The sequence below is a fragment of the Pleurodeles waltl genome, chromosome 4_2, assembly GCF_031143425.1.
Source record: "Pleurodeles waltl isolate 20211129_DDA chromosome 4_2, aPleWal1.hap1.20221129, whole genome shotgun sequence".
NCBI classification, from domain to species: domain Eukaryota; kingdom Metazoa; phylum Chordata; class Amphibia; order Caudata; family Salamandridae; genus Pleurodeles; species Pleurodeles waltl.
In genome coordinates, this window is record NC_090443.1 from 970,018,749 (window position 1) to 970,039,853 (window position 21,105).

Here is a 21,105-nt window from a genome sequence, read left to right on the forward strand (position 1 = left end):
GGGTGACCATAGTAGAGGTCTATCTGGGATTGTTTGCAGTAAAAAAATAGGCAGTGCTGCAAAAGTTAAGAGTCACACCTGGGAACCGTTACACATCACACACCCCCCCCCCCCCCCCCCAATTGGTTAGGAAGTGGCTAGAAGTCTTCCCCAACCACAGGCTGGAACTGGGCTCAAGTGTACCCCTCCGAGCACTTGAGGACCTGTGGAAGAACAGAACTCTGTACTGTCTGACCTGAAAATAGCTCTAAAGACTGGATCTGCTCTCCTCTAGTGAACTGCAAGGGTCATAAGGATGACCATCTATTTGGGCTACCTGGGAACAAGAGGCATATCATTCCGAACTGACTAGTTCCAACTGGACCAAACCTAGACCCTGCTGCAGGACTCACTGAACGGGGTCTTTACCCTCAAGTGCTATCCACAATGGCCTGGAGCCTTTGATGGTGTCAAGTGTACTAACTTGCTGAAAACTTTGCCAAGTTTTTCCCCTGAGAACAGAGTTTTGCAAAGTATCCTGATAGAGAGGGACTGTCTTGGGTCCCGAATTTCAAATTTCTCACTGAGCTTTCACACCTTTAGCAAGACCTTGTCTGTCAGCCATACAACTATGATGAGCTCTATTCGGCCACAGCCTGCTGCCTTGCAAGGATTTTTGAGTTAGACCCCTGAGACCAACTCCAAAGAGAAAAAAAAAAAAAAATTACGAGAACTTCACCAGGGATAAACTGGTACACATATCTGAAAGGCACTGCATTGTGGCCAGTCTTAAATCTTGACCCAGTCAACCGCAACCAGATGACTGCAGATGGTAGATAATGCTTCTTGGAGCCATTTTGAATCTTAAACTTTAGAAATTATTAACTCTGGTCCTACTTCTTGTATTTCTCATTTTATTTTGTTAAATTTACTCTTTTTTTCTAAATTGGTTGAGATTTTTCTTCTGTTGCGTTACGACTTACTGTTCGAGCACTACATAAATACCTTACACATTGCCTCCAATTTAAACCCTTCTATACTGTGCTATGACACCAAAGTAACAGTAATATACCCCTCAACCCATGTGATTTAACCAGCTTTGATTTAATTTTCTAATCAAGTGTTGATATCAACTTATATGTTGTTAGGTTAAAAAAACAAAACACTATATACATACACTGAACCATTTGAGATTAACTTTTCAATAACAGAACTATTAAGATGTATTCTTGATTAATTTAAGTGCACAATAAGTATTATGGTTTAAATTAGACACAATAGAGCAACTGATTTTTGTTGTGTAAGCTTACACAGGGCCATCTCATTTTATTGCCTTAAACGTTTTGAATCTGTAATTTAAAAAGGCTTAGTGTATCTGGAATAACTATGTGGGTACTCCAGAACAGCCATAGTTTAAATGCCCAATGACACCAAGTTAACAGAAATAAACCTCTCCAAGCCACATGATTCATCTCTCAAATATCCACAAAATACTTTGAAAATTCAACCATCAGTTTCTGTTCTGGAAAGACATGTGTTGAATTTTTTCCCCAATTTTGGAGTACAGTAATTCAGTGAAGCCAAAGCTTCAAATTTAGTAGGTTGGACTGCACCTAGGAGATACACTTCTAGGTAGCTGGAGAGCTACCAGTAGCTCATGAGCTACCCACTGGAGAAGACTGCTCTAGGTCAATGGTAGCCATGCAATTTACTTCACTGAGGGACTGCAAGGAATCGGGTAAGTTCACTGTTTGGAATATTTGTACACATTTGGTGAGAGAACACTGCTGAGATAGGGCCCTACCCTCCCAACTTTGAGGAACAATATTCAATTAAGCCTTTGGTTACCCTGGGCTTTTGTAAACCACTCAATTATGGTTTTGAGGAAAAAAAGAAAGGCTGTCCTTTGCTTTTGGTGGAAGACAGTCTTTCTACCTTTCTTTATACTTATTTAAAAACTGGCTGCATCCTGTACTGGACTATGCCAGTCCATGCTAGCAGTAACCCGGCAGCTCTGAAAAAATATTTGACTTTGAAATTTGCCTGATCCTAGTCTAGTAATTGTTCTGGTTCACATTTTTGCAGTATGCACACACATTCTTTTGATTGCTTTAACCCCTTGGGTGCCTTGGACACAACAGCTACATCCTGGGCAGCATTTTTTATTTTTTTTTTTTTAAGATGTGGGGAGCGACCCCTTCACTCTCCTGGGGGAAAAATTAACTTTAGGCCATTTCTACCTTATGGATCTTTTTTTTTTTATATAGAAGTGGGAAGCGACCCCTTGGGTAAGGGTCGCTCCCCATGGGGGCACATTACTGTTGGCCATATCTACCCCTTGGGGCAGATCGGCCTATTTTTTGAAGGCCCCAAGGGGGACCAGGAAGCCCAGTGACTATTTTTCTTTTCAGAAAGCATACTGGAAGTCGGAATAAAAAATAAAAAAAGATAGTGGGGTGGTGCCACCAACCAGTATGAGCATGGTTATGCCCCCACCCCAACTAAAGGGGGCAATGTCTTTCAGCTCTCCCCTGCACACTAGAACATCTTATCCCACTGCCTCCAAGAGGACATTTGATTGTGGGTTTTGGTTTTACATTTGGGCCATGAGAGCTTGTATAACTTGCAAAATCGTCCGACTTGGAATGGTGAGGGCTGCACTTTTTAGACGTTGGGACGCTGCCATGTAGAAAAATCCACAAGACCTAGACACATCTGAAAACTAAACATCTGGGTAAGTCCAGGGTGGTGTGCTTCACATGCACTCTGCACCATTCTTACCCACAATGCCCAGCAAACCTCAAACTTTGGGGAAAATGTATTATTTCCAGCACATTTGTGATGGAACATTCTGGAATCTGCAGAAATCCACAAAATTCCTACCACCCAGCATTGTCACATCTATACTGATAAAAATCTGCCCCACTTGTCAGCCTAAAAATGTTTAGTCCAAACTGCACTTTTAGACCAGCTTTGGTTCCCCCCCTCAATTTCGACATGTTTTTGGATCTTCCCTGTCACTTGGCCCACCTACACAAGTGAGGTATCATTTTTACTGGGAGGCTGAGGGGAATGTTGGGTGGTAGGAAATGTGGGAAAAATTAGATTTTTATTTTAGCTAAATTTGAGTTTTGCTAAGGATTCTGGGTAGAAGTATAAGTCACACCCCCTGGACTCCCTTGGGTGTCTAGTTTTCCGAAATGTTTGGGTAGGTTTCCCTATATGGCTGCTGTGCCCAACCCCAAACACTCTTACCCTCCACCCCCAAACACAAACAGGTAGTTTTGTATTTGATCATTTTGATGTGTCCACATAAGGTCTTGGGTCATTTCTTTTCGCAGGCACTAGGCCTACTCACACAAGTGAGGTACCATTTTATCAGGAGATTTGGGGGAATGCTTGGAAGGAAATGTGTGGCTCTTCCTGGATTCCAGAATTTTCTATCACCGAAATTTGAGGAAAGTGTTTCAGCCAAATTCTGAGGTTTGCAAAGGATTCTGGGTAACAGAACCTGGTGAGAGCCCTACAATTGACCCCATCTTGGATTCCCATAGTGTCTAGTTTTCAAAAACTCACAGGTTTGGTAGGTTTCCCTAGGTGGAGGCTGAGCTAGAGGCCAAAATACATAGCTAGGCTCTTTGAGAAAAAACAGCTCTTTTTTCTTTGGGAAAATGATGTGTTCATGTTGCGTTTCCCGTCGCGGGCATTAGGCCTACCCATGCAAGTGAGGTACCATTTTTATAGGGAGACTTGGGGAACACAGAATAGAAGTGGTATTGCCCCTTGTCTTTCTCTACATTTTTCCCTTCCAAATGTAAGGCAGTGTGTAAAAAAGGTCTATTTGAGAAAGGCACTGTAATTCACATGCTAACATGGGGACCCCGGAATTCAAAGATGTGCAAATAACCACTGCTTCAACACCTTATCTTGTGCCCATTTTCGAAATACAAAGGTTTCCTTGATACCAGTTTTTCACTCTATATATATTTCAGCAAATGAGTTGCTGTATACCCGGTATACACTGGAAACCCATTGCAAGGTGCAGCTAGTTTATTGGCTCTGGCGACCTAGGGTTCCTGATGAACCTCAAAGGTTTTTTTAACCTCAATTTCAATATTTTATTTCAGCTGTTATTTTCTGTAGGAAACCCTTGCAGGATCTATGCAAAATGACCCCTTGCTGAATTCAGAGTTTTGTCTACTTTTCAGAAATGTTTAGCTTTCTGGGATCCAGCACTGGTTTCACACCTATTTCTGGTCACTAACTGGAATGCAGCAAAAGGGGTTAACAGCATTTTCATGCTGACCCAAAATCCTCAATTTCACTTCCAACCTGTGATATCTCCAGAGGAGAGCTCCTGTGGATATCCAAGAAAGCGCATGTCCAAAGGAGCTAGACTAGTTCAGTGAAGCATTAATAAGGGCAGCAGAGGAGAGTGCTTGCTCCCTTTAAACCAACTCTACCATGAAACGGTATTGATCTAATAATCTCTACATGAGGAACAAGTTACTTGCCTTCTGTAACCATTATCTGGTAGAGACAGACAATATCTAGGGGCAGACTACCTTTGAATTTCCCAGGCTTCAGACTCAAGCTGGTAACAGAACACCCACCCACCTCCGCCATCAGTGCCTTCATTTGATTTCGCATGGCTGCGGCGCAGATAGTAATGTTGTGGTCACCTATAGTTACTTGTCACAGCTATCCAAGCCAGGATATAAGAGCCATGAAATGCACTGACATCTGTCAGAACTAGGGTGCCGAAAGATCTTTAAACCTAGAAATCCTTCCAGAGAAGGGAGGCATGGGTGAGTCTGTAAGGAATCTTCAGCTGGATATTATCTCAACCAGATAATGTGTTACCAAAGGCAGGCAACTTGTTCATCTCAGACTTTTAGCTGCAGATTCCTTAACTCCGATTAGAAGCAATACCAAATTCTCTAATCTAGAAAGTCCTGTACAGCAGAGTGGGCGAAATGCCAGTCTCTTCGGATCAGATTGTCCAGGTTTTGGCAAACATGTTTGCTCTATGACTAATGCTCTATTTTGTGCTAGTACGATCAAGGGCAGTGGTAAGCATTTGTTGTAGTCAGAGGTAATAAAAGACTCAAAGAAAAAAATCCAAGATCAATTTAGAAGAATAATTATTTTTATGTAAGTTTCAAATTCAAGAACTTTTTAATCAGGTAGGTAGGCCTATGCATAAATACTTTGCAGTTTCAGAAATCAACAATACAATTTTCAGAGTACGTAATGTTATCTTATGGAGGAAAACTATAGACCGCAAATACAGGGTTAGTGACATAAGAGGGGAGAGCTCAGGGAGCACAGATAAGTACTGTTCACTGATCAGAACTACACCAATTGGTCACAGTGGGCAGCACTGGGGTGGCTGGTTGCAGTAAGATGTCAGGTGCCTAATGGTTCTCTATGGGAGTTTGACCTTATGACCAACAGGCTGCAGGCTCTGGTTGGGAAGGCAGCCAGGGACAACAAACAGGAAGGTAAGCAGATTGGGGTGCTCTCAGTTGTAGGTGCACCTTTGGTCCGCCACTCGTGCCCAGGGGCAACAGATGCAAGGGTGTCTTTAGGTGTCAGCTTTTTTCATCTTGGAGAACTAACAGTCAAGGGATCTGGTGAGTTGAGGTTGCAGGTGTTTTTTTTTGGGGGGGGGGGGGGGGCGACCACACTGGACTGTCTCTGGACAGCTGGGGAACCACGTTGAACCGTTGGTCGGCTTCACCTCGGGTCGTGGACGTCTGGGCGCATAGGTCACTTCTGGTGTTGGGTTTCCAAGGTTCCAGCAGCTGCAGTCTTTTCCTTCAAGTTTCTTGTTGCAGAGCAAGTCAGCTGCTCACAGGAGACTCAAGTCTTTATGGAAGGCCGAATAAGTTGACTTCTTGGACAATCCTTTTGTGTCAGACAATCCAGCATAGTCAGCGGTTTCTATTCATATTCTGCAGGTGCAACTCGTCTGGATCATCTTAGGTTGTCTAACACGGAGGTCCAGGGGTGCCACCTAAATACTCAGTTTAGGGATGTTATTGTAGGAGGCTGGCTCAGTTTATGGTGTCACCCTATACTGAGTCCAGCCAACACTTTGCCATAGTGAATAAGTGTCCAGATAGCAAAAGCTCTCTAGGGGTGGCTGAGGCAAGCAGCTAAAGCTTACCCAGGAGGAATGTAAAGTACTTGAAATACCACAGCAGTCAAATAGGTATTCATTCACAAAAATTAACCACACAAGTGTTGCAAAGATAAAGGACTCTCTATTACAGCACTACTGGACTAGCATTGGTATATCTCCCTTTGGAGATATCTACACACAATATGTACACAAAATGACCAGCATAAGTAGCAGAAAATGTATAGGGGCCTATGGAGTGGCCAAACCATACAGTAAGTGGAATGCAAAATAGTGAACCCTACCGAAGTGTAGTACCTAGGTGGGGGCTGGGGGTAGATGAAAAACATAAGTATGGCAAGTGCACCCCAGCGACCATATAGAGTGGTTACGTACCCAGTCGTCCCACAGACTAACAGTGAAGTAGTGGCTGGAGTTTGTGTGTTTTAGGACACTTCCCAGTGGACCTTGAGAAAACCGAGACATGAGAAAGGTTGGAGGGTGTCCCCACCCAAGGATCCCCAGAAGACAGGAGTACCTACACCAGGGGACTCCGATATATGGGGATGAAAGGATGTAAAAAACGCACACTGAAGTCCATGGAAGCCTTGGATTCCCAGATGCTGACGCGACCTTTGGGCCAGGCAGGTGGAACCTAAGGACTGATTCTAGACGTGGAGAACCTGAAAAGGAAGGGGGCAGAGTCTAGCACACTTGGAAGTGCGCAGGTGGCAATGCCCACCCTTCTACAGGTGAAGTTCCTGCAAGTTGGTGGAGGAAAATGGCAGGGTCCAGGAGCTGCAGAAAATCCCAGGTGTTGCCTACAAGCAGTCCCTAGATGGTCACTGGATTGCAGTAGGGTCAGTGGCCAGGGAGGCCACCAACAAGCAGTAGCACTTGCAAGCAGAAGCTGCAGGTGTATTTGCAGAGTTTTGAAGACCAAGGTACAGGAGCCTACTCTTGAGGGAGAGTCCGGGCTGGCCCTCAGCACGCAGGGAGGCCAGCAGAAGTCCGTGTAGCTGCATGATTCCAACATGTTTGATACAGAACATGCCTAGGTTCAGAGATGCAATTGTGTTTGGACCACTTGTGTTGACCAGTGTCCACTAGATACCTCAAAATGGCTCTCCACGCTTACAAAGCCCAGGAAATTGAGACTGGGATTTGTAGGGGTACCCTGCTCATGCAAGGGTACCTTCACACTTAGGGACATGCACCATGCACTTGGACTGAAGAGCCTACGAGAGAGGTGAGTGTCTAAGTGCAGTCACCAGGATATAAGGTAAGCCTTATATTGTGGTGAAAGGATGCATGCATAATTTCAGGGATGCATGCATAATTTCAGGGATGCATGCATAATTTCAGGGATGCATGCATAATTTCAGGGATGCATGCATAATTTCAGGCAAGCTGCAATCACAGGTCTGCAGACAGTTTTGCATGGGCTCCCATGGGTGGCACAGTACATGAAGCCCATAAGAGACCCCTGGTGTACCAATGCCCTGGGTACTTAAGTACCATATACTAGGGAATTAGAGGTACACCAGTATGTCAATTGTGGGGTGTAAAGTTCACCAGCAACCAAATTTAGAGGCAAGAGCACAGGCACTGGGATCCTGGTTTGCAGGATCCCAGTGCACTACAGGCTAATCACTGACATCAGCCAAAAGGTGGCGGTAACCATGCTAGAAAGCTGCTACTTTCCTATATAACCCCCTCCCAAACAAAAGGTAATGAGTAACCTTGGCCAGCTGAGCCTTCATTATCTAAGTGGAAATATCTCGAGAGTCCATCTGCATTGGCAGGATTACTCCCAGGTCTATGTTCCACTGAAAAGCCAATGCCCTGTATTGAAATGGACCACCTAGAAAGTTTGGGGTTCTCACCTTTCATCTGTTTAATCCAGAGGAGGAGCTTGTGGTCTCTAAACAATTAAGTGAGAGCCAAACAGGTATGGCCTCAACTTTAAGGCAGAGACAACAGCAAAGGCCACCCTCTCAATGGCTGACCAATGTTTTTCTCTGGGGGTCAAACTTCTGCTGATAAAAGTTCCAGGCTGATCTGGCCATCTTCATTAAGTTGTAATAGCACTGATACTGTTCCTATCTCGGAACCATCAGTCTGGACAATCAATTGTTTGGACAATAGGAACTGAGCACATGGCCTTTTTCAGGGCATCAAAAGCCTCTGACAGCTAAATGTCCACTGTACCTTTTTAGGCATCATTTTAGCAGTGAGATTATTCAAGGGGGCTACAATGGAGGCATACCATTTTACAAATCTCCTGTAGTACCCACTTAGGCCTAGAAAAGCTCTGACATGGGTCCAGGTAGCTGGATTAACCAGATCCATGATGGTTTTAATTTTCTCTGCAGGGGTTGAACTTGGCCTCCACCTATCAGGTGGTCCAAGTATACCACTTTTGCTCTGCCCTATCTGGCACTTGGTAGCCTTGAAAGTGAGGCATGCCTTTTCAAAGTCCTCAAGTACAATCCCAAGGTAAACGAGTCCTGCCAGGTGGAGCCAAGGACAGCAATATCACCTAGATATGCTGTACTAAAGTCTTCCAGGCCTGCCAGAACTTGATTTACCAACCTTTGGTCTGAAAAATGCACCTGCCATATTCCAAACGTCATACCTGTGAAGTAATCCCCACCAGGCGTGGAAATTGCTGTTTTGGGCTCGGCAGCATAGGTTAGCTTGATCTGACAATAGCCTGCTGTCAGGTCAAAAGTGCTAAGGTACTTGGCTGAAGCCAGAGAATCAATCTGCTCATCAGCCCAAGGAATTGGCTTGACCATCTAAATGACTGCAGGGAGGCCTCAGTCTACACAAAACCTCATTTCTTTCCACCCTGGGAATTCGGTTTTGGTACAAGAACTACTGGGCTAGCTCAAGGGCTATCTTCAGGATCAATTACCCCCTAATCCAGCATCTTTTGGACTTCTGCCCTGACTATCACCTGTGCCCACATTATGTGCAGACCAGGTAGTCTGACTGGGTATCAGAGAACCTAGTTGAGGGAACTGACTGAGTACTTGCCTGCAATCAGCTTGTGGCTGTTCAGAGAGGCAATCTGCAAAGACTACCCCATCCACTGGACCATCAACAGGGTTGTAGAAGAGAAGGTCAGGGAGAGGGTTGCTCTCAGGCTCCTGCATTTCATCAATGGCTATGAGCAAGCTCGTGTCAGCCCGGTGACAGTAACATTTAAGGTGGTTGACATGAAGCAACCTGTGGAGTCTTCTTGGTGTGCCCATGTCAACCAAACAGGTGGCCTCACCTTTCTGCTCTATTGTGTGGGGGGTCACTCCACTAACCTTGGAGTGCTCTTGCGGCCAAAAGCTCCAAGACCCACACCTTCTGTCCTGGTTGGTAAACAGTCAGTACAGCCATTTGTTCATGCCACTGCTTTTGAAGCTCTTGGCTAGCCTCAAGGTTTTTGGAAGCCTTCACGTACTCTGCCATGCAAGAGTGTAGGCCTTGAACATAGTCAACTACGTCCGGTTTAGGAAGTTTGAAATGTTTCCAACCCTCATTCACAAGAGCAAAACGACCCCTAACTGGATGTCTAAACAGAAGTTCAAATGGACTGTAGCACACTCCCTTCTGTGGAACAACTGTAGGCAAAAGGAAGGCAAGGTAATAGGACATCCCATCTTCTCAGTGTTTCTTAGAGTCACATAATCATACCTTTTAAGGTTTTGATGAATCTCTCATACAACCCAGTTCCTTGGGGGATGAATTTGTAGGTTACACCACATTCCTTCCACATCGCATTGAGGAATCCAGACATGAAGTCTGCACCTCTGTTGGCTACAATCGTCTTAGGAAAACCCACCCAGGAAAAGTTTCCCAGGAAGGCCTTGGCCACTACAGGAGTTTGTGCTCCTAAGGGGAATGGCCTCCAAGTATCTGGTGGCATGGTCAACCACTACCACCACCACCACCAGAATAAACCTGTCCCCAGATGCTGTTGAGGGTCAAGTTAGTCAACAATATCAATTCCAAGCCTTTCAAAGGGTACCCCAACCACCGGTAGTGGAATTAAGGAGGCCTTCTTTGTAGTGTCACCTCACTTTTCATCCCAGCACCTCTGGTGCAGGTTCCTCACATGAAGATCTGTGAGAAGACTGATCCTCTTATGAGTCCTTGGCAGAGGGTAATTTCTTACCCTTCCTACCTCTTCTAGGGAACTGACTGGTCCATACTTTCAAGCTCCAGTGCTCCTGATTCTCCCCATTTCCTGGCTTCTGCACGATTTGTCACAAAGACTTTTGGCAGGGATACACAGCATTGCTGCATGGGTCTGTAACTCCATTTCATCCCAGGCTAAGCTCTCCCCGAATCACTGCCAATTAGTCTCCGGGAACAGAAGGACACTAACCTGTTTAGGGTCACTAAATCTCCTCTCCCTCCCCAGGCTAAAGTTATCCACTGCCATGGGGTGGCACTTAGTTATGTTATCAGCATTGTTGACTTGGTAATTGTGACCAAGTAAGATCTAATCAGGAGACTTTTTTTTTGTCACTATGGTGACACTTGCACCTGTGTCTCTGTAAATGTCTGCCTCAATACCATTGAGGAGATGCCGACTGCATTTCATCATATGAGGGGACCAGTCAGCCAAAGTGGCAAGGTCAATTCCACTAATACCTGGACAGCCTCAGTTGTTTCTGACTAGGCAAGAGTTCACTGCAGAACTCAAGGTGAACCCCGCTGCATCCTTGGACGTGGTATTACTACTAGTGTTGATTAAGCTCTCATTCTAATGAGACTACTGGATTATGAGCAGCAAAATCACCTGCGGTGTGGGAGACTGAGTCTTACCCACTACAGGTGACACCTGTCACCCTAATCCGAGTTTTGCTAACTAGCAGTGCCTATTCTCTACCCAAGGGCAGGGACGATTGGGCAGCTGAGTGCATGACAATTGATTTCTCAGGGAAATCGTGGTTACTCAGGTCTCATCCGTTTCTCAGTTACATTAGACTCACATACACAATGACAAACGGAGGCAGTGTATGTTTCAAAAAGGTTTTAATGAAGCAACTGAATCTTAAATAGCAAAGCATGTACTGCAATAACCAGGACGATACAGCATGACAGGATTAGAATTGTGACAAGGAGAGTGAAGCATACAAATAATGTTACCATATTGTCACTGGAGTCAATAGACTAATTTCGACCTAGACTATAATAGAGCACAGCATGTTAAGCTCTAATTCTGCCCTTCAAGTTCCCCTGGGAAGACATCCCCCATACTAAAGCAAAGGCCTGAAATCTGCATAAGAAGCTGTAGCAAAGCAATCAGCATACAGTTGTGGTTCTCTAGCTGGAATCTCCCTCTAACATGTAAGGGACAGGGAAGTGTTTATATAATAAAACAGCTGATTTTCTAAGAAAATGGCCCTAGGTAAGGATGTCTGTTATTTTATGAATGTCAGACAAAACCTTTACCAAGTTCACCAGCAACCTATCTTACTGCAGCTTTGAAAGAAGCACAGAGTGAACGAGAATGTCTAGTTTGAGAACATAGTGCAGGCCTAAGCAAGAACAGCTAGATAGAGAAAATAAAACAAGACAGCAAAAGTGGCTATTGATAAAATAAACAAAGCTGAATAAAATATAGCTCCATGCACGTTAGTTTAACACTCTAGGCCTGTCTCTGTGCACTTTAACCTAGATAGAACTAAAATGGCTACACAACACTAGTGCTACTGCTTGGGGTAGTGGAAGTAGTAGTGCTACTGGTGCTTTTCTTAGGGCAATTGGGATCGTATGTCTTATGGCTTTTTGCTTAACAAGGAAAGCACTGTGACTACTTGTTGGAGGAAGAGGAGGATTTGGACCCACCCCAGAAGAAATTTGTGGACCTGAAAACTTATTGGCTTTAGGTTTCTCACCATTCTTCTCTCTAGACTTAGAAGTATTATTTTTCTTCTGGTCTTCTTACTCAGTCTGGTGAATATCCATTTGTCTGCCTCGTGTCCCAATTCTTGGGAAGAGGTCAGCTCGGTGTCCACTAGTTACTGGTGCTGTTTTTCAGGCAGTTAAAGATGTGCTCTCATGATCAAATTGTACAACCTTTCATACGTATATACATTACTACCATATAGCCAGACTTTCATAGCCGTAACTGCACAGTCTCCAAACTCAACCAGATCCTGAGAGGACTCCTTCAGAGTTTCCCTGAACTTAACTCTGTATTCCTCAGCAGTAAGCCCAAACCCATAAATCAGTGCCTCTTTCACAACCTGGTAGTTGTCTCCATCATCTTCTCTATCAGATGTTTGTCTCTACCCTTTTCTGCAAAGGAGAGCCACAGGATACCAGACCATTAAGGCTGGGGGGCCTTTTGGACTTTACAGGCCCCCTTCAAAGGAGTTATCCATTTGTGGATGTCAACCCAAGATTTGTATACAAACAAAAAGTGGGAGAGGGGTTGAGACTATCCTGCTGAGATTCCGAGAGTCAGTTTCCTCTGACCTTAAAGTCTCTTCTGCTGCCTGCCACCATAGGGTTCTAGCCTCAATGTATTCCTCCCCACCTCTAGGGCATCCCTTTCAAGAGCCAGTAGCTCCTGTTTCAGTCTGAGCTTGGCTTTCTCAAGTTTGAACCAGTGGTAACCCCTATCTAATATTAACTCAGAGTTTTTAAAGTAGATGGACTCGGCACAGGATGAAGAGGAGAGAAGACAGTTGGGGATATATTACTCATGGTAACCCTTTAGACCCTACAGGGGGAAGTAAAAGTGGATCTACCTATGTGGCCCCCTCCTGCACTGTTAACACCTCCCTCTACAGAGGCAGAGCCTTGAAGAGTCTGTGGAGTTCACAAACCAGCTGTCACTGAGATAGCTGCTGATGTAGGGGAGTGACTTTCACTCAAAGGGCGATTCCTTCTTGTTTTCCTCAGTGCCGGCAGAGTTCCTGTGACTCTGGAGAATGCATGGTAATGGGTGTTGTCTTGCAGAACGTGGAAACAAAGTTGCAGTAGGAGCCTTCCTACTGGTTAGTCTTGCACTTAATTCCAGCGAAGAACAGAATCGGTTTCGGTGTCCAGGTTGCATAAGTGTCTTCCGGAGGAGACTTGCAGACTGTTCCTGAAGACATGCAGACAAATCTGGGGTCCCACGCTCAGGGAAGCCCATAAGTACCCAAGAAAGTGAGTTGGACACTTACTGTAGTCACCAATCAGAGAGGGGTCAGGGATATCACCCAACTGTACTAGACAGTCAAATGTTCCCAGTGGCATCTGGCCATCTTATTTTCAAGATGGTAGAATCAAGTCGCCACCTGGCAAGCTCATGCACCTCCCTAGGGGAGGAGCAGGACAGGGGGTGGTCACACTAACATCCGGTGTGTGGTTTCGTGCCAGAGCGGGAGTTCCTGCACTAGAGTAATCCAGTTCATGCAGGGAGTGCACCAATGTGCCGTTCAAAGCAGGCTGGTGGCACTCGGAGGCACCCGCACCCTAGCCCAGTGACACCTATTTCTAAAGGAGAAGTGGTCATGTAAGGAAATGCCTTTTTGGCATGGTTACCCCCCCTGACATTTTGCCTTTGTTGATGCCAGTTATGATTGAAAGTGTGCTAAGACCCTGCTAACCAGGCCCCAGCACCAGTGTTCTTTCCCTAAACTGTACCTTTGTTCCCACAATTGGCACAGCCCTGGCACCCAGGTAAGTCCCTTGTAAATGGTACCCCTGGTAACAACGGCCCTGATGCCAGGGAAGGTCTCTAAGGGCTGCAGCATGTATTATGCCACCCTGGGGACCCCTAACTCAGCACATGCACACTGCCTTAAAGCTTGTGTGTGCTGGTGGGGAGAAACTGTCGACATGGCACTCCTCTCAGAGTGCCATGCCCACCTCACACTACCTGTGGCATAGGTAAGTCACCCCTCTAGCAGGCCTTACAGCCCTAAGGCAGGGTGCACTATACCACAGGTGAGGGCATATGTGCATGAGCACTATGCCCCTACAGTGTAGGCAAAACCTTAGACATTGTAGGTGCAGGGTAGCCATAAGAGTATATGGTTTGGGAGTTTGTCAAACACTAACTCCACAGTTCCATAATGGCTACACCGAAATATGGGAAGTTTGGTATCCAACCTCTCAGCACATTAAATGCACACTGATGCCAGTGTGGAATTTAATGTAAAATGCACCCAGAGTGCATTTTAGAGATGCCCCCTGAATACCAGTCCGACTCCTAGTGCTAAGCTGGCCAGTTTCTGCCAGCCTGCCACGACCAGACGAGTTGCTGGCCACATGGGGGAAGAGTGCCTTTGTCACTCTGTGGCCAAGAACAAAGCCTGTACTGGGTGGAGGTGCTTCTCACCTCCCCCTGCAGGAACTGTAACACCTGTGGTGAGCCTCAAAGGACAGGCCTTTTGTTACAGCACCCCACGGCATCCCAGCTGGTAGAGATGCCTGCCCCTCCGGCCACTGCCCCCACTTTTGGCCACAAGGCTGGAAGAGATAATGAGAAAAACAAGGAGGAGTTACCCACCAGTCAGGACAGCCCCTAAGGTGTCCTGAGCGGAGGCGACCCCTGCCTTTAGAAATCCTCCATCTTGAGATTGGAGGATTCCCCCAATAGGATTAGGGATGTGCCCCCTTCCCTCAGGGAGGAGGCACAAAGAGGGTGTAGCCACCCTTCAGGACAGTAGCCATTGGCTACTACCCTCCTGACCTAAACACTCCGAAATTCAGTATTTAGGGGCAACCCAGAACCCAGGAAATCAGATTCTTGCAACATGAAACAAGGACTGCTGACCTGAAAGTCCTGCAGAGATGACGGAGACGACAACTGACTTGGCCCCAGCCCTACCGGCCTATCTCCAGACCCAAAGAACCTACAAAGCAACGTATCAGACAGGGACCAGAGACCTCTGAAGCCTCAGAGGACTGCCCTGAATCAAAGGACCAAGAATTACCCATGAATAGTGGCTCTGTTCAAAAACAGCAACAACTTTGCAACTTTCTTGCAACTTTTAAAGACCTCACTCTTCCCGACAGAAGCTTGAGACTTCACATACTGCACCCGACACCCCTGGCTCGAGCTCCAGAAAACCAACAATACAGGGAGGACTCCCAGGCGACTGCGACCTCGTGAGTAACCGGAGACGACCCCCCCTGGACTCCCCACAGTGACGCATGCAGAGAGTCCAGAGGCTCCTCCTTACCACGACTACCTGTACCAAGGAACCCAACGCCTGACCAAGCACTGCACCCGCAGCCCCCAGGACCAAAAGGAACCAAACTCCAGTGTAGGAGTGACCCCAGGTGACCCTCTGCCTAGCCCAGTCAGTGTCTGGCCCGAGAAGCACCCTTGTGCCCTGCCTGCACCGCTAGAGTGACCCACCCCATTGACTCCTATTCAAAACCCAACACCTGCTTTGTACACTGCACCCAGCTGCCCCTACACCCCCACCCCCACCCCTGTTCTCCATAGGCACCCATGTGTTTTGGGCCCTCCTTTGACCGCTGCACCTAACCAGCCCTGTTTTGCCAGTGCAGTCACTTTGGGGTTGCCTTGAACCCCAAACGGTGGGCTGCCTATGCCCAGGAACTTGGACTTGTAAGTGCCTTACTTACCTAAAAAAAACTAACCAATACTTACCTTCCCCAGGAACTGTTGATTTTTGCACTAAGTGTCCACTTTTAAAATAGCTTATTGCCATTTTAACTAAAACTGTATGTTACTGCTCTAATTCAAAGTTCCTTACTTCATCATCATATATACTTTATTTCGACCATGGGTCATAAAAGTTACACTTAAAATTGTACAAAGAAGGTGCATTTGTTTCATTTTGCTTTCACACTGGCTTAAAATAAAGTTTAGAATAAAAATAGCTTCATAGGCCGTGGCCTACTATAGTCCACCGTTATTCCCGATACATAACTTAACATTTAGATGCCAAGGTTTCTAAAGCGTCTGCTTCATAATGTTAGAATAATACAAATATTAAAAAGCTCTTAAAACAATATGAGGAGGTTTCAGATTCAAATTTCCCAGGTGATACCATCATCAAGATGAATGCAAACTATCCGACCAAAGATTTAAAGAGCTAAGTTGATGTTACATAGTGATACAGTTTCTTGATAATTTAGATGGCATACTTTAACAAGGAGAGCCTACTACCGGCACAATCGTATAGGCAAATTTAGGCACTGTCAAGTCATTAAAGACACAAGCACAGTGTGATAAGAAGCTTATATAATAACTTAAAATGGTTATCGGATTCATGTTAAAATGGCACGAATACCAGACAGGTGCATAAAAATAACTCTTTGCGGCTAACACTAGTGATAAAATAGCAGAAACACAGGATGATTACCTACATAATGTCTAAGAAAAATCTATTCCAAAGCCCTGTCCAAACCACATGGTCAATAATTCATCATCATCAACTTTGTTCGATCAATGACCATAAAAGCACATAAAACAAGATAATAAATAATTAAGTGAATAAATAAATACACATCTATAAATTGGTGTAAAAACATTAAAACAATAACTTGAATTGCACATATGACTCTAAAACTTCTCTATAAAAGATGAGACCTTAAATTACTTTTTGGAGATGGCATCGTATGCGCCAAGCTGTTGCTAAATACTTGCTTACTGAAAGAATTACGTCAGCTGAATTATGGCTTTTTAGGACCCGTAGAGCCAAAGAGCAGTTCTTGAATCCCATGTCCCTGCAAATGTTGCGGATCCATTTTAATCGCGGAATCGCATAGGCTGGGCAGAAGAACATGAAATGCTCAATGGTTTCGAAAATACTGCCACAGGCAGGGCATATATCGGGAAGATTAATCGACCCCCACCTATGAATCAATGACATCAGGGGCAGAGAGCCAAAACGAAACCTTGCATATAGGCTCTTGCCCTGCAAATCCGGTATAACATCCAAATAGGATTCAAACTTTGGGGACCATTTAATATCAATGAAGGAATTAGTTAAGCGACCATGGGATTTGTGGGTTATGTAGTTATCCTTAACATAAGACCAATAGGTTGACTTTAAAACGTTTTTATGCCGTCTCTCTAATTTATGGGGGTTTTCCCAATAGTCACCCAGACCCAATAGCCGGAGCCAATGGGGCACGTGGCGAATCCAGGGAAGAGTATTAGCGTTTTGGCATTTCAATAGATCGAGTAATGCGGTCTTATATATATCTAGTTCGGGGGTTATCCATAACCTGATCCAATAAAGGAGGTCTTAGAGTAGCTAGATCTGCTACTCGGCTTAACCCCAGATCTAGAAATAATGGAAGCAAGGGTGTGGTGCGTGGACATGCAGTTAAAGCCCTTGCAAAATTGTTTACCCCCACACTAATCTTGTTACAATTAGCATAACCCCATACCTCCGCTCCGTACAGGGCTGCACTTTGAGCCTTAGCTGTGTAAATTTTTATTGCTGGGGAAACAACTTTTGTAAAGGTGCTTTGATAGAAGCGCAATATAGATGAGGCTCTGTGTTGTAGGAGCCCTGCACTTTTTGTAATCTGCTCTTCCCATAATAGTTTGCTGGTTAACCTAACTCCCAGGTAATCTATAGAGCTTACTTCCTTCAACGGTACTCCTTCAATATGAGTGGAACATTTTTTCCTCGGTCCCTTGGATAACACTATCAGTTTTGTTTTGTTAATATTAACCTCCAACCCATGATCGCTACAAAATTGGTTAAACCGGTCAACAAGGGTTTGCAACCCCATTGGTGTCTTAGAAATGAGGAGTGAATCATCGGCAAAGAGCAGGATGGGGATTTTTGTGTATTCAGGGAAGGGGCATCATTCTGGCCTATGGACACAGCCTTTACTACTTCGTTGATAAATATGGTAAACAGTAGGGGGGCTAGCACACAACCTTGGCGAACTCCTCTTCTAATTGGGATCCGCTCTGTCAGTTCGCCTTGTTCACCCCACCTCACTTGGGCATAAGTGTTCTCATGTAGTCGTTTTAACAGGAGTAATAGATCCTCTGGGATTCCCAATCTACCCAGCACTTCCCACAGTTTGGCTCTTGGGACCAGATCAAAAGCCGATCGCAGGTCTATAAATACCACATACAGGCATTGTTTGGCCACAAGAACATATTTCCAATGCAATATGGCCAATCGAAAGACCTGGTCTATCGTGCTAGTTTTTGCTCGAAACCCTGCCTGTAAATGGGAAAGGATTTGGTACTCCTCAACCCAATTGATTAGCCTCTGCAAAATTTGTTTAGCAAAGATCTTTTGTAGGTTGTCTACAAGGCTAATTGGCCTATAGTTAGCTGGAAGATTAGCATTTCCTTTTTTATAAATGGGTATGATCTCTGCCCCCTTCCATGACCCTGGAATTTGCCCCCCTGCAGCTATACTATTTGAGATGGCATTAATATACCAGGACCAGATATATGGTTCCGATCTATAAAGATCTCCAGGAAGCTTGTCTGGTCCGGGTGCTTTGCCAGGTTTTAGGCTATTTATAGCCTCAAGGGTCTCTTCTACTTTAAAGATGAGGCAACCCTCAGGGACACACTGGGTCTCCACTTGGAGGGCCATGCTGGAATTTGATTCCAACAATTTTGTTGGAGAGTGGACCACATTGGCGTCCACTGGGCCCTCTGGTAGGGCATAAAGAGTAGTAAAATGCTCTACCCAGCTTTCTGGTTGAATATGGTTGCTGGGACAGCTCCTACCTCCACTTTCTCTTTTAGACAGAAGTTCCCAGAAACGCTTGTTATTCTTCTCTCTGGAAGCATCTAATAATTCCTGCCACAGGGAATCCTCCCACTGTTTTTTTTGCGTTAGACAAAGTTACTTTGTATAGGGACCTAGCTTGTTTAATTTCCCCCTGGGAACCAGACATTACTGCTACTCTTAACCCAGAAGTTCCTTACTTACCTGTGTGGAGTATCTTGCATTTTATGTATTTACTTCAAGTCTTCAATCTTGTGGTTCTAAAATAAAGAAAATATGCATTTCTATATAAAAACTATTGGCCTGGAGTAAGTGAGTGTGTGTTCCTCATTTACTGCCTGTGTGTACAACAAATGTTTAACACTACCCTCTGATAAGCCTACTGCTCGACCACACTACCTCAAAATAGAGCATTAGAATTATCTAATTTTGCCACTATCTTACCTCTAAGGGGAACCCTTGGACTCTGTGCACACTTTCTTACTTTGAGATAGTATATACAGAGCCAGCTTCCTACAGGTCACATCTCTGGCAGGAAATCCTTTGTTCTGCTTTCCCCTGCCAGAGTTAAGCTCAGCAGCAGGCAGGCAGACCAGTGTCTGGGGTCAGCAGCAGCATGGGCTGGCATGCAGACCCTGAAAGGCTGCATAGGTAGATATGGGGGGTGGAAATCCACTAGGGAACCCCCGAGTTACATGGGATCATACAACTAACACTGTAATCAGTGTAGTTGCATTATTCCAACATGTTTGATACTAAAAATGCCTAGATTTGCTGAAGCCATTATGTATGGGACATCACGTGTTGACCAGAAACCACTACATACCTTAAGATGGCTTCACCACACTTACAAAGCCCAGAAAATGGCGCTGGTCTGGGGTTTGTAGGATCACCTCTACTCACAGCAACGCCCTCACACTGAGAACCATGCACCCTGCCCTTAAGTTGAAGGGTCTACCGTAGGGGTAACTTATAGGGTCAGTGACAACGATACAAGGCAAACCTTATATCTGGGGTGAAAGAGTGCATGCACCATTTCACACAGGCTGCAATGGCAGGCCTGTAGTCAGTTTACATGGGCCCCAGGGGTGGCACAATACATGCTACAGCCCATGGGGGGGCCCTGGTGTACCAATGCCCTGGGTACCCAAGTCCCATATTCTAGGGACTATGTGGGTGCACCAGTATGCCAACTTTGAGGTGTAAATGTTACTTACAAACTCAATTTAGGGGGGGGAAGAGCACAGAGACTGGGGTTTGGGATAGCAGGACTCAAGTGTACAATAGTACAAACAGTGACACTAGGCAAAAGGTGGGGGCAATTAGCCCAAAACGGTAATACTTTCCTAGAGTTACCACCCCAATACCTGTTCATCACGAATCTGGTCTCAACATTACTACACTGACTTTTCAAGATGAGCTTAACCACCTATGGAGTCCACAGAGTCTTCTTCAAAAGGCTGTATATTAGAGCAGAGGTGTCTTCAAATGAATAGGGGATTGCCCAGTGTAGGAAGCTGGCTCTGTATATACTATCTCAAAGTGAGATAGTGTGCAGAGTCCAGGGCTTCCCCAAGAGGCTTGACAGAGGCAATAATAGATAATACTAATGATCTATTAGTGGTAGTGTGGTCAAGCAGTTCAGCTTAATCAGAGGGTAGTGCTAAGCATTTGTTGTATACACAAGCAATAAATGGGAACACTCAATGACTTAACTCCAGGCCAATAAGTTTTTACATAAAATAATATTTTCTTAATTTATTTTAGAACCACAAGATTCAAGTTTCAGGTAAGTACATTAAATGTAAGGTACTTTGCATAGGTATAGTTAGAGCTTTGAACCAAAACAGTAATGTACACAGTTTTGCATAAAATGGCAATAAGCTATTTTAAAAGTGAACACTGCAATTTTCAACAGTTCCTGAGGGAGGTAAGTACAGTTTAGTCATTGCAGTAATTAAACCACTTCTAAGTTCAGTCTCCGGGGCATAAGTAGTCCACCGTTGGGGGTGCAGAGGTAAGCCCAGGGTGGACACGTCATAGGAGTAGCCTCGGGATCCACTCTGGGTCATTGGTTTCTCTGGACACAGGCCAGGGGCGTCGGGTGCAGAGTGGTGGGGACTCACGCTTCTGGAGTTAGGCGAGAGCCCCTTTAAATATGGTTTCTTCTTTCTTTGGTTGGACAGGTCAGCTGTCCATGGGAGTTCTTGATCCTTTGTAGTTGCAGGGCAGTCCTCTGAGTTGGCAGAGGTCACTGGGCCCACAGCATGCATCACTGGTGCAGGTTCTTTGAATCAGGAGACA

The 21,105-nt window shown here is 45.2% G+C and overlaps 1 protein-coding gene across 2 annotated transcripts in view; it reads right to left on the reverse strand.

Moving 5' to 3' along the window:
- KIF2C (kinesin family member 2C) overlaps window positions 1-21,105 on the reverse strand; it is a 752,439-nt gene that overhangs the window by 575,974 nt on the left and 155,360 nt on the right. The gene's annotated exons all lie outside the window — the stretch shown is intronic.